The sequence below is a fragment of the Amblyomma americanum genome, chromosome 1, assembly GCF_052857255.1.
Source record: "Amblyomma americanum isolate KBUSLIRL-KWMA chromosome 1, ASM5285725v1, whole genome shotgun sequence".
Taxonomy (NCBI): Eukaryota; Metazoa; Arthropoda; class Arachnida; order Ixodida; family Ixodidae; genus Amblyomma; species Amblyomma americanum.
In genome coordinates, this window is record NC_135497.1 from 349,172,883 (window position 1) to 349,186,569 (window position 13,687).

A 13,687-nucleotide genomic window follows, 5' to 3' on the forward strand; every position below is an offset into this window, starting at 1 on the left:
GCGATATCAGATTTATCCAACCTTCATGTGTGGGTTCCCACGGCGCCGCTCTTCTATCGACAACATGGTTGACCTTGTAACGTCGGTGCACCACAGCAAAAGTTTGAAAAGATTGACCGTGGCATTGTTTTTGGATATCAAGGGCGCGTACGACAACGTAACGCATCAAGCCATTTTGGACGCATTTGAAGCTGCTGAAATCGGAGGCCGCACGTTGAGCTGGATACGCAGCTATTTATCAGAGAGGTCGTTTTTTGTCCTGACTGCGGACGGACCAACGTCCTTATACCGAAATTCGCGCGGAGTCCCTCAGGGTGGAGTGCTGAGCCCAGTTTTCTTCAACCTTGCTCTCATCGGCCTGGTCGACGTATTGCCACAATCTGCTCAGATTTCGGTATATGCAGACGACATCTGTATTTGGGCATCAGGGGTGACCCGTCCTCAAGTTCGTGCAAGATTTCAAAAGGCGGCATCGATATTGACATCTTGTCTTCACTTGCGGAGCCTGAACATTTCGACCGAAAAGTGTTCACTTGTGGCGTTCACACGCCAAATAATGTCACGCTACACTATTCGCATTAATGGTGAAGCCATTCCCTATGAGAGAAGCCACAGATTCCTTGGTGTTGTCGTCGACAGGAACCTCTCGTGGTGTCCACATGTCTACGACATGAGAAAGAGACTAAATGCGATTGTCCACGTCCTCTCCTTTCTCGGGGGAAAGTCCTGGGGCGCATCAGTGCGCTCTATGCTGCAACTGCACCGTTCCCTATTTCTGGGCTACATGCGGTACAGTCTTCCGATATTAAGTTCCATTAGAAAGACAAATATCAAGACTCTTCAAAGTGTGCAAGCGCAAGCTCTCCATATCTGCCTTGGACTGCCTAAATGTGCATCAACAGCAGCAACTGTTCTTGTTGCCCGGGAACATCCTGTTACTACATACATTGCTGTTGACACCATGAGAACACATATTCGGCACCTCACACGGGTTCCCTGTCATCACCTCGCAACACTACCAATAATTAGTCCGCGTACTGCATTCGCCAAAGCATTTGAAGCTCATCGCGCATATCTTCCATCGGAGTTCACCCCTGCGTCAAGATCGTGCTCACCCTTATGGAGTCTTCATCAACCTCGGGTTCACCTCTATATTCCTGGAATTACGAAGAAAGCTGGTGTATCACTACCCGCTCTCAAGCAACTGACATTGAATCACCTGCATTCTACCACAGTCGCCGCATACATGTTTACACAGATGGATCAGTTCACTCAACCAGTTCTGAGGGGTCGGTGGTGTTACCGGCCAGATCCATCTTCATGAAAGTCAAGACAACCTATCAAACATCTTCAACTGGTGCGGAGCTCGCAGCCTTACGGGCTGCGGTAGAGTTCATCAGTCAGGAACCTCCACATGACTGGACAGTTTTCACCGACTCTAAAGCAGCCCTTCAAGCCCTGCAAGCTGCGCTACCCTGCGGGTCGCAGGAGCAACTTGTTGCTGAGATCCGTCTACTGTACCACGGCACCGTTTCCAAAGGTCATGGCATCATTTTTCAATGGCTGCCAGGACCCTGTGGTATTAACGGTAATCACCAGGCCGATGCGGCTGCGTGTTCGGCTCACAACGACGGACTTTCAGTGAGGATCCCAATATCAAGACCTGACGCAGCGTGTGGGCTTCGCCCTTTGGCGCTGGAGCTCACACTTTTAGCGTGGAACACGGGAGAGTTTTGCAACCTCCGCCTCAAGGCACTGGACTCTGGACTGCGCCTTCGTCTTCCACGTAACTTAGCACGTCGCGACGCAACATTGTTATGCCGCTTATGGATCGGCGTTGCTTTTACCAACCACTATGCTTTCCGGATTGGAATGGCCGACAGTCGTGCCTGTGAAAGCTGCGGTTGTGAGGAGACCATCGCTCATCTTCTCTGTGAGTGCCCTGTATTTGCGAGTGCAAGACATAAACTGTGTTGTGCCCTGGACCGCCTCGATCCTCGCCCATTAACAGAGGAAAAGATCCTCGGTCCATGGCCACAGCAGCCGACTGCCCTCAAAGCATACAAGACACTCTTTGCCTACTTGAGAGCGACTGGATTGAGTGACAAATTGTGACAGCGTTGTGCGTGCGTGTGTGTGTTATGTCATTTTCCCCTTCTCTCTTCCTCCTTTTAGCCCCCTAATCCCTCTTCCCCAGTGTAGGGTAGCCAACCGGAACCCCTTTCTGGTTAACATCCCTGTCTTTCCCTCCTCCTCTTTATCTATCTATATCAAAGACAAATGAACACTGCTAAGGAGAGCACAAAAATCAGGAGTCTCGGTTAAAAAAAACTAAAAATTTTGACAGATTTGCCTGTCTGTTTGGGTTTGAAGAGATAATAAACTGCACATCTCAGTCTTATCTGCACAACAAGCACAGAACTTGACAGAAAAAAGAACAACGCACGATATTCAAAGAACACATCATGATCGGCTACCCGAGAAACTTTATTCAAAAAACCATTCAACGTATAAAACACGACAAATGCACCAAGAAATCAACGCACAAAGACCAACGCCACCACCAAAATACGTCACTCTACCTGATGTCGGAGGTGTCAGGGAAACCATCACTCTATTCCTGAAAAGGGGGAGTCTCCAGGTTGCGCACAAGCCTACAAACGCTGTTGCGCTTTGCCTGCCTGTCCATAAAGACCGGCAGCGGAGAGAAGGAGCCCAAGCCATTGTCTACAAAATTCGTTGCGCGGACTGCGACGCAAGCTACAGCGCCGAAACCAAAAACCTCAAATAAAGACTTCGGCAACATAAAAACAACATCCGCAACTTCGCAAGAGATTGCAATCCTGTAGTCGAACATTCCGAAGACTCAGACCACAGAATCAACTTCGAAAACATCAGCATCCTAGTAACCGAAACAAATTACCACAAAAGGCTCCTTCTGGAATCCTGCCACATACAAACCAACCCGAACAACATCAACCGCACAAAAGGAAACCTGCTCCCAGTGTATGCCCAGGGACTTCAACGAAAAAAAGTCGCCATTGACAGCCTCCCCACAGTGCGACAACGTGACTAACAGCTTTAACCCCCTCCCCCTTCCTTCCCCTCTCCCTCGCCTTTCGCATCACAGCTTTCGTTCCTTTGAGCCCTTCCTCCCTTCCATACTTAGAGACGCTAGCTACTGCCCTCAGTCACCCCTGATGGAGGAGCCGAGTCGGCTTTGAAACGTTCGGTTAAAATTAAAGATTTTTGGTTGGAGATGTGCAGTTTATTATGAGACTCGCTTACCACTGCAGATCGCCAGATATCTTATTCTTTATTGCCATTTATTTTCATATTGCTTTGAGTACGCATGCCATCACTATTCTTTTATTCTTTTAGTCGTGATGTCACTGTGCTCGTATACCTCTCAACGGGGAAACGTGAGCGCGTGGACTGAGAATGCGGACAACGCTTTTTCAAAGACGCATGATCTCATCTGCCTCGCGTCACTGCACCCTAAGGCAACCAAACACAAAGATCTACCGACAGGGTACTCCCGACGTGCAGCATTCATTTTCTCAGAAGTGGATGGACAACTTGTAGAATTAGCGACTACAGGGAGGTTGCTTCCAACCAGCAACCCACGTTTGCAAACCTCGTTTTCACTTCCTGCTCTGCTGACTGAAGGGGTTAGTTAGCATGAGGAGAGATGGCTTTCGGTTGGGAAACTGTAGAGGACGCTCGATATTCTGCAGGTGTGCTCCAAGGGCGGTTTTTTTTTTGGCGCACTCGCCTAAAGCCGGCGCTCTTAACATACGACAGAACCGGTCTACGTATGCTCACGGCTGGAGACGCCGCCGAAACTCGGCGAGGCGCCGATATCTGTCCGTGCTAAACATCGGCGCCAGCTAACGGGCGCTCCCGTTATGTTGAAAGCGGGGTCCGGTTTACGACAATAGGAGCACAGCGGCACTCTCGGTGACTTTTCTTCATGGCTTGAAGCTCCTCCAGGTTCCCAGAACTTTTCTTCGCGGTTTAAGTTGTCCTTTCAGCTCCCCCAAGCTATTTTCTTGACGGCTCGAAATTCTTTCTGCCGCAGAAAGAGGCACTAGTGCACAATGAAGTTTATTCCTCCTCCTCCATCTGCTCTAGAGGGGAGCCAGCCAGCACCAAAAACATGGACTGCCAAACATGCCTCTGATGCCGTTCTGGTCTGCCCAGTACTCGATACACGTGGTCTCGGCCGGCCTTCACAGTGTGTATTGGCGGCTGAGAGGCTAGGCATGGACTGAATTCGCTTTAATATAAATGGCTATTGAGCAAACTAAGAGAGGAGGCTTACAAAAAAAGCGAGAGACTTTTGTTCTTGAGCAAGTACCTTACAATGCCCGAGTATCAAATTTTTGCTTGCGAACTGAATATTTTCGAACCATTTTGAATATAGGCAAACAAAAATACATGTTGCTAGTAACGGCTGAAATGCACTAACAGATGGGGCAGAAACGAACATATACACATGTGCTGGTGTCTGTGTTCTCTTCCGTACCGTTGGCGCTGTCCAGTCGTTGGCATCAACATCCACCAACCAGCCCGACTTAGCCCTTTTCATTGAACAAAATATCGACAGTCTTAAAAAAGTTTTCCCACAACAGAACCACGAAAGGAAATATGTATCAGACCATAACTTTATTTCACTCGTTTTTGTGGTAGGGGATACACTCGCTTGGTTTTAGGGGGTTAAGGTCCCAAAGCGACTCAGGCTATGAGGGGCGTCGTAGTGGAGAGCTCCGAATATTTTGGAGTATCTGGGATTCTTTCACGTGCACTGACGCACAGTACACAGGCCTCAAGAATTTCGTGTCTATCGAATTGCGACCAACGCATCCGGGATCGAAGCCTCATTTTTCGGGCCAGCTGCCGACCACCACAACTACACAGCTACCACGGCGGCTCCGGGATGGTTTGAGTAATGGCAGCAATAAACTTTAATATTTATGACAGTGCTATGAAAACCACTCGTTGGATAAAATTACTCGGTTCAGTTTAAAATTTAAACCATCCCGTTCAAATAATGCCTACATCACAAAGCTCACTGAACGCTGAGCTACTATTACGGACTGAATGTTGAGAAAGCATTGTAAGGTGCTGAAATAATTTCTTACTGGCGGAGCGAAGTCAAATGGTGCTACCTGAACAGCCCGACAAAATGCAAAAACATGCCTCTGAAAACAAAGAGAACAAAATTGCCGTTGCAACGCGAACAGAACCATTCCCTCTAAGCTCCCCCACGACCCCTATTTATAATCAACCACCTCCGCGCCTGCGACAAAAGTGAAAAAGCAAACGGCGCAACTACAATGCCTTATTTCTTTTTTGCTGATGCACCTCCCAACTTCAATATCTGCCACTTCCGACATTCACTTTCTCTGGCCTGTTATCTATCCACTGACAGCGGCTCAATGTGCTGCCAGTTGTCATAGCCTCAGAGGGATGAAACTACATGTTTCCAAAAAATTTAAAGGTAAAATTTATTTGAAAAGGTACTTGTTGCATAGCTAGCGCTATTTCTGGGAATCCTAGCATTGAATGAGTGTCGACAAATTCTGTCAGGCGTGACTGCACCCAGACATGACACATACCCCTGTGGCGGCACGTCGCACGCGACCTCACACATCAGGTGACAGGTGAGGTCCATCAAGACAACACATTTTGTACAGCGTTAAGTCTAATTTGGATTTTCGAGACGCACCACAATAACGGTGTTGTGCATATCACCAGCCACTTCACCGAACCAAGCAAATTCTTTTAAAGAAACGAAAGCAAACGCCATTTGTCCAGGTTAAGTACCAAGCGGTCACGTATGCCTTGCAATCACGAAGCGCTATGTATAAGCTATGGTTTAGGAAAAGTTATATTACTTTTTCTGCCTGAGGCAGGTGTGAATTCTAGTAGCTGGTTAGCTGTGAGAATGTGAATGTGGAACTCAGGCATAGAAGCTGTCGTGCTCGATAGAGAAAAGGATCAAATAAAGCTGGCTCAGTATTGCAGATAACGTCAGATTAACGAAATTCATCGAACAAATACACAGGAGATGAAGAAAGCCGCCAAACGATTTCGTTAATATTGACATGAAGATCCTTTCAAAAGTCAGCAAAACATAGCAAACGGTTGGAAACTATTTTATGCTAAGCATTAATTGGAAACGCCTGGCGATGTCCAGGCTACAGCTGACAAGAAAAATCTGCAGAGATTTTTTACATCCCCATCATTGCGAAAGAAAGAATTTGTGCTACGCAAAAGACGACAATGAGCGGGAAGTGCAGCGGGACGGAGCGGATAGAAGTTGGCGAAGACGACGCTCTGCAATGCACAGAGCAAGAGTGCGGTGGAGTTTAATACGAGGCGTGTTCAGCTGTGGCGATATTTTAGTTGTAGCATCACAGGCTACAACTTAGGACGTTTATGGCAGAACAGGCTTTCTACCGGACTGGTTTCAGCTCTTGAGGCCGTATCTATCTTTGCCGCCCTTTTGTTGTGTTGCCTTTTATTGAACTAGTGCTGTGCAGCCACTAGCTGAGTGCTTAGTAAATTATCTGTATATAGCCCCTTTCTATACATGCATAACCTCGTGAAGTATGTGCCATGATGAAAAAAAAGCGGTGATCGATATCCACGTATTCTTGCGCAGCTGCCTTAGTTCGCGTCTCCTCGGGCTCTATTCCTATTCTTAGATAGTTTTTGTTTCCTTTTCTTCCCATTTTTTCTATTTTTGGGAAAGAGCGGACAAATATCGGAAAGAGACGGTATTTCTAGGCTCTGAACGTCCGGATTAGTGCTTTTGCACTTATACATGCCGACAGAATAATTTTAGACAGCCCAAAGGACAGCTCGAACTGAGCATGCATTTGTAACAAAGTACCTTAATTCCCTGCTCCTTATGGGCGATAGAGTTATAAATGCTGCATTCCTTGTTGATAAAGTCTTGTTGTAACGAGGCTGAAAACAAGGCACCTGTGGTTGACTGCCAGAGAAGATAACTAGTTTCTTTTCGAGTTGATCGATGCACGAAAAACTTGTCACATATGATGTAATCGAAACAAACTGCTGATGTAGCCATAACAGTTCTTTTTATTTTAAACTTGTATAATTTAGCTACTAATGAGCGTAGTTTATTACGACGCGTTTGCGTCTGAGCCCTGCCAACCTGAATGTGTTCGTCGGAAAAAGGGAAGACAAATAATTACAGGTTTCAGTATATTTCACTTTCTTGCAGGATTGCTATGACTCAGAGAGTAAAAAAAAACTGTTACCAAGATGTGACATCCATTTGATCAAGAGCCGACCAAAATTGATAGTTGCAGATGAAATGGTTTCATCTGTGAATACACGGAGCGGGTGGTAGGCCCTCGGTGAAGATCTACATCTCCAGTTGGCAGCAACAAGCAAACCATCAAAAATATTGAAAAAATTCATAGCAACCGTTTTGATGGCTGGAGGGTACTGGAAAGGAAACCAGTAAAAATAAACCGGTTTTCGCTTTTCAGATTTAGTAGGAATCTAAGCACATTGTAAACCGTAAGCACTGACCTGAAAGACATGTAACCAATAACGTTTTAATCTTCTCACGTTTTCCGCTTCGGTTCTATTTTATATATTATATGGGCGTGGTATTTGTTTTCTCTTTTGTCACTGTTACTGGGCGTTTCTCCTAGTTTTCTGGCACGGCTCTGCCTCTAGGCTCCTACTTTATCACCACCCTTTTCTTGACGCGTCGGGAATTCTCCCGGGCGTTTGCATGGAGCATGCCTCGATTGCGTTGTTTATCGTTTGTAGCAATTTATTTTTGTCTTCTTAATGTTGTGTTTTCAACTGTTAAGTGCACTTCTCTGTGACGGTTAGGGGCCTTTTCATCTGTGCATAATTTTGACCGAGAGCTTGTGCTCATGTTTATTCGTATCGGCTGAGATGCTGTTTTTTGTTAATAGCCCCTGACTTCTACGTGTTTTATGAAAAAGCTTGTGGTGTATACGGCAGTCTTGCAATAAAGGAAGTTGGCGCTGCTTGTGTGTTGTCTATAGTCTTCACTGAAGCATGTCTCTCTACCATGACGAAGCTATAGCATGTGAAGATAAAAATCTAGCATGTGTTCTAAAACTCTTTGAGGGCAGGTGGTAATTTAGGAAGAGTTCTGTTGGGGTTCAAACCACAGACTTAAAACTTGAACCTAAGTCTTACTTGGTTGTCTGGGCTTGTTTAGTGAACCCACAAAAAAAATTATTCGGTGATCCTAAACATCTTCCTGGAAATCACGTCGAAGGCGCAGCTATGGTGTCTGCACCAGTAGAAGGGAGGCAATTTTCCAATCTTTTTTTCATTCTAAGAAAATAAGAATCGTTGGCTGGGGCGCACGAACATGTGCATGGAACTATACTGAGAGAAGTGTTAACAACTTATAAAACCACGCTAACATCGCCGAGAGGTGAGAGCACATCGCTTTGTTTCCCTGCGCTGACTGCGTCCCCGAGCTGACTTGTCGTGGAGGCAGGAAGCGTTTGTGACGTCTCAACAGCGTACCCTCGAGATTGCTGGCATTCTTGCTCTGTGAATTTCGCATAGCAAAAGAAGAAAGGCTGCAATGCATAACGAGGTACCTTTAAACGGGAGAACAGAGGTGGTGGAGGAGTGTTTCCTAACCGGCTCCGCGGAGAAAGCACTTTTGCACATTCAGTTGCATTCCCTTGACGTCGCGTTGTTTAGATCGGAGGAAGGTCTTCCTGAAAGCACATGTGCACTCGGAACCGCGCTTAGCAATGTTTGAACAAGGATACAGGCTTGTTATCTTGTTAGGTTAGGATTTATGCAAGAAAATGCGGCGTTTAAAAACATTAAAGGAAAGGATTGGCCGCGTCACGTGTGTGTACACAGGTCGACTCATTCTCATGTACAGGTGTGTAACAGAGAAGCTTCCTGGCTAACAAAATAGGAAGTGTGTCGCCGTGCACGGAAGCGAGACTTTCTTGAAGATAAGCGATTCATCAAGCATAAAATGACTCTTTTTTTATAAGGACATGACCTAATATCGGATCGAAATGGTCCTGTTTCCTCAAGGTGTCGGCGTCGGAGGAAAACCGCGTCCCTGGTGGTGTTTGCGGCTGGGCGGGCAACCCAATTTAGGCCGGATTCGGTCAATCGAACCCGCTAATTCTTTTAGATAACTATACCCGCATCTATACATTTAGTGCGGCGGCCCTGAAATCAACTTTTGCCACTTTACCAGAAGGATCACCGTCGCTGCTTTCGCAGGCCTTCTCGCTTAGCAGTGCTTGCCCCTCGTTGATGACATTTAGCTTTAGCATTCAGCGATACCGCAAATCCCTTTTTTGCTTTATGTACCTCCAGCTGAGCGTCGACGTGGCGTGGCGCTCTCTGCCTCGCAAATTTTGTCGAAAAAAGTGTCCCAGTCATACAGCGTCCCGATATTTCATTATTTTTTTAACAATGACCGTAATGAGCTTCCGAATACAGTTTTAGCGCAGAAAATCATCTAGCTCCCACATTCAGCAGAATGAAGCGAAACATTCCGAAATTCGTTTGACGGTACTAAAAAAAGCTAACTTTGCAACAAAGAGCGCAGAGAGGGATTGTGACCGACGCTGCCAAAAATGTGCATTATTTGTTTCTGTACGCTTCATACCACTGAGCCACAGCCGTGGCATTCTGCGCCATGATAGTTGCTTCTTGGTTGGAGTTACCTATATCGTCGTCATCGTCATCTTTCATCGCTCCGTTCTCTGGTTCGCAGGGGTCGTGCAGTGAAAGCGTACGAGTGATTAACGATGAAGCAAGACTCGTCTTTGTCACCCACAGCAGCTTTTATGTAGCCGTAAAAAAAAGGCGAGAAGCTGACTATTTCTTGTGTGACGTGCATACTTGCAGTAGATTTAAGAGTGTTAGCTCTTACTCATAGTGTTTCTCGATTTCTTGGGAAATTTTCTAAGTCCAAGGAATTCAAGATGGCACCCTCCTTAGTAAATCGATTTTGCAACCCATTTTGGGATTGACTGGCAACATCATGAGTATATCGAATATGTGATTGATTGGTTACGTCAATTATAAATGCAAGATGTCAAATTTGTATTTCCATTTGTGTCCGCTCATATACTCTCATTCATATCAATTCTAGTAAACCACACAGCTAAACCGCCAACTCCAAGCGCCCTTCTTTGGGGTACGCACTCAGCGTCGGCGCTCGGCGTACGCCAAAGCCGGTCTGCGCATGCGCACTGCAGAAGACGCCAGCGAGCCTCGGTGAGGCGCCGATGTCTGTCCGTGCTAGATATCGGCGTCAGCGCACTGGCGCTCGCGTACGCGTCGGAAGAGGGGTTGGGTTTATAACAATGGGAGGATCGCGGGGATCTCGGTGACTCTTTTCTTCATGGCTTGAAGCTCTTCCAGGTTCCCCGAATTTTTCTTCGCGGTTTAAGTTGTCCTTTCATCGCCCCTCAACCCCTTCTCTTCACAGCTTGAAATTCTCTCCCTCGGCTCGAAAAGGGAAGCGAGTCAACGCCAGGAACATGGATATGTATGCCCATTTTTGACGCCCGTTCCCGCGTACACCAAGAGCGCCTACGCTGGACGCGTACGCCCAGGAAGGGCCCTTGGAGTTGGCACTTAACGCTCGTTACTTCAACGTCTTCCAGACAGTGACGGGCCGGAATCTTTTTTGACAGATGACCGCTCAACGTCCGACAAAGCCGGCGCGGGTACGCCGAGTTCGGCCACATTCTCACAGCCGCCCTCCTCTACGGCGCGGCGACGACGGAGCAGAAAACCGCGGCAGCAACGGAGCGGCGCGGTGTTCTAATCGAAATAGGCGCCGCAGACCGGCAAACCAGTTAGGGCGGGTGCTCGCTCTTCCCATGTTTCTCCCGCGTGAAAAAAAACGGCAGTGGCGGAGTCCGAATGAGATGCCGAAGGTGCGTTGAATGTCGTCTGTCGTCTGCTTGCGCGTTGCTTTGCTTGACAATTATCGCAGAACAACATGCGATCTCGCAAGCGGTGGCAAAAGTTAGAAGTCAGTTGAATAACTTTGCGCAGTTCCACATTTTTACAGCGAAACAGCACGCGTACAGCACCAAAACATATTTATACGAATATAGCGAGCTACTATTAAAGCGCTGTGCGCACTGCAGTCACATTATTCTGGCCAATGCGACCGAAATCGGACATATGTAGGCGGTAATGAACTCTGCTATCAATACAGGAATGGTTTGTCTGGGCTTGCTAGATTGTTCTTTATACTAACGTTCGAGAATGAGGCTAGCAAAACAGTTTGGAGAATATTTTACCAGTATAGGCTAATTGAAGCAATGAGGCCCTAAAAGCTAGCAAGAAGTAAACGGGGTTTCAACACAGCTTTCTTCGCAGGAAGCGGCTAAAAGCCGTCACTTCGGCGGGGTGGCGGAGGCCTTCGACACAGCGCTCGTGTCGTCCTGTTTGTTCCGTCCTCGTGTTTTTGCGCGCTGTTTTACCATAGATAGTAGTAACCAACTTGCTCAGATTTCCGTACATCTTCTTCCAATGATATTCCTATGGTACGCTTTTTTATTACTCCGTTGTTTTCATCTCGGGTTTCTTGATCCTCTTTACTGTCATTGCTTTATTTTTATTTGAGTCTGTTTTTCTGCTCTTTATCTTATCTGCCCCGTCACCTCTATCCTCCTTTTTGTCTTCTTCACCTAATGGTTGTTCTTTTCATCAGCCATCCTCTTCTCTAGAGTTTACACCTGGTAACAGGCTTTCCGTCCCCTACTTCGTTACTGTCAAGAACTCCCTCTGTTCGCCATAGTTCACGTGCCGTGTTTTTTTTTTAGGTTTTGTCTAAGTTAGGTATAGTTCTACGGGCTCTACAACAGGTGCCCCACCGTCCGAGGCGGTATAACAGACCAGATCAGGCAACAAATGACTGAAGGCAGGCAAACTGAATCTTTATACAGGAATTCACATATTTACAACAGAATAAACAGCGAGTGATTACGTGGAACTGGCTGAGGAATAATCTTCCCTCCTTGGCATCGCCGAAGGTGCAAGGGATCGAAATCTAGCTCAGAACAATTTTCTAGGCTCCGAAGCCCGGTTTTGAAACCTAGGAGCCTGTCCCACATTTGGCACCACACAATCACAACAAACAAACACATACTTTGTATACAAACTGCATGGCATGTCTTCCAGGTTCCGCAAGGTTCAAACCCCTCTCCCTAATATACTCAGCGCGATAAGAACATCAAAAATGCTTTTAAAAAATGGCATTCCGGGAACGGGCGCTCTTAATGATTGGCCCTCTAGGTTTACGTGCCACACTCCATACTTCCACAGTATCACTCAAACTCTCTTCCTTACCAAGGAAAATGAGAAACATATGAAAATACATCAAAGACACTCTCACGTGTCGCCGCCTTCCTGAGAACCCGTGACCTGGCGGCTTCCAGCATTACGGCAATTATCGATCTCAACCGAGCCGCTACAGCCGCAAGTAACAAACTAATCGTCTTCGTGCCGACTGTTGACAGGCGTCCCACCAAAGTCTGGAAAGCGGCGCCAGCTTGTCGTTGCTGCCTCTAAACGTGCTTCAGCATCCCTTTTGCAAGTACGCCTACGTTTCGTTAACCCGACCCACTTCTCGAGAGCCGTTGGTGTGTCCCATCCTCGGGCTTCGGCGCCGCCGCGGCGTCTGCTCGCCGCGCCCGCACCTGACAGTACGCGAAGCTTATTTGCTCTCAGCATCGCGCGAGCGTCCAGACCCGTCTCGCCCGGCGGTTAGGACCCCTCAGACCTAGGTGGAGACATCTGTGGGGTTTCGGGAAAAACGTCTCCCCTTCTTACCTCCAGCTCTGCCTCTGTCTTGGCCGGTCAACGCTCGCCTGCGCGTTGGCCGGTAGCGGGAGACATCCAAATACACGACAGTGGTGCTACTTCAGCGCAACAGATGCAAATTCGCTTATCGTATATCCCGCGCCCAATGCAAACACTAAACTCATCGGAGACTCGTTTAACTGGAACGCCTCGTATATTGCCAAATGAAATAAAACCGTCATCCGCTCTGTTCCTTGGCAGCGGGCGCTTTTCGGGGCGCAAGACACGTGCATTAACGACGGAGAAAAGAAAAAAAGAGAGGGGGGCTTCTTTTCTTGTCCCCGGTGGTGGTGGTGGAAGCTTTATTAGACACAGGGGAGTTTAGGACGCGCAGGTCCTTGGGCACCCGCACGGCCCCACTGCACTCAAACGTTCATGTCCCGGAGGCTCATGACGCTGGCAGCCCAGACTGTGGCGATGGCTTGCTTGGCCGGGTACTGGCAGCCCGCGTACCCACGCATCGCCGCCGCCGAAGCCGCGACGCTCTCCAGCGCCATCTCTCGCTCGCAGCAAGCAAGCCTTGGGTCACGTGAGGCCAGCGCGCGCTGTGACTGGCACGTTTTTTGTGGGGCGGGGCTCCGTCGCCGCCACTCGACGGAAACGTAGAGCAGGGCACAGCGCCACCGGCCGCCCGATTTGGGGGGAAAGCGGTCCAAATTCATCCCCCTCCGTCGGCTCCGGTGGCGACGGAGGTGAAGGACGAAGCGAAAAATCGCCTCCGAGAATGTGGCCTTAGCTGCGTCCCGACTTTTTTCGTTTTCTTGCAACCCAGCCAAAGAAATGATTCGGGGAG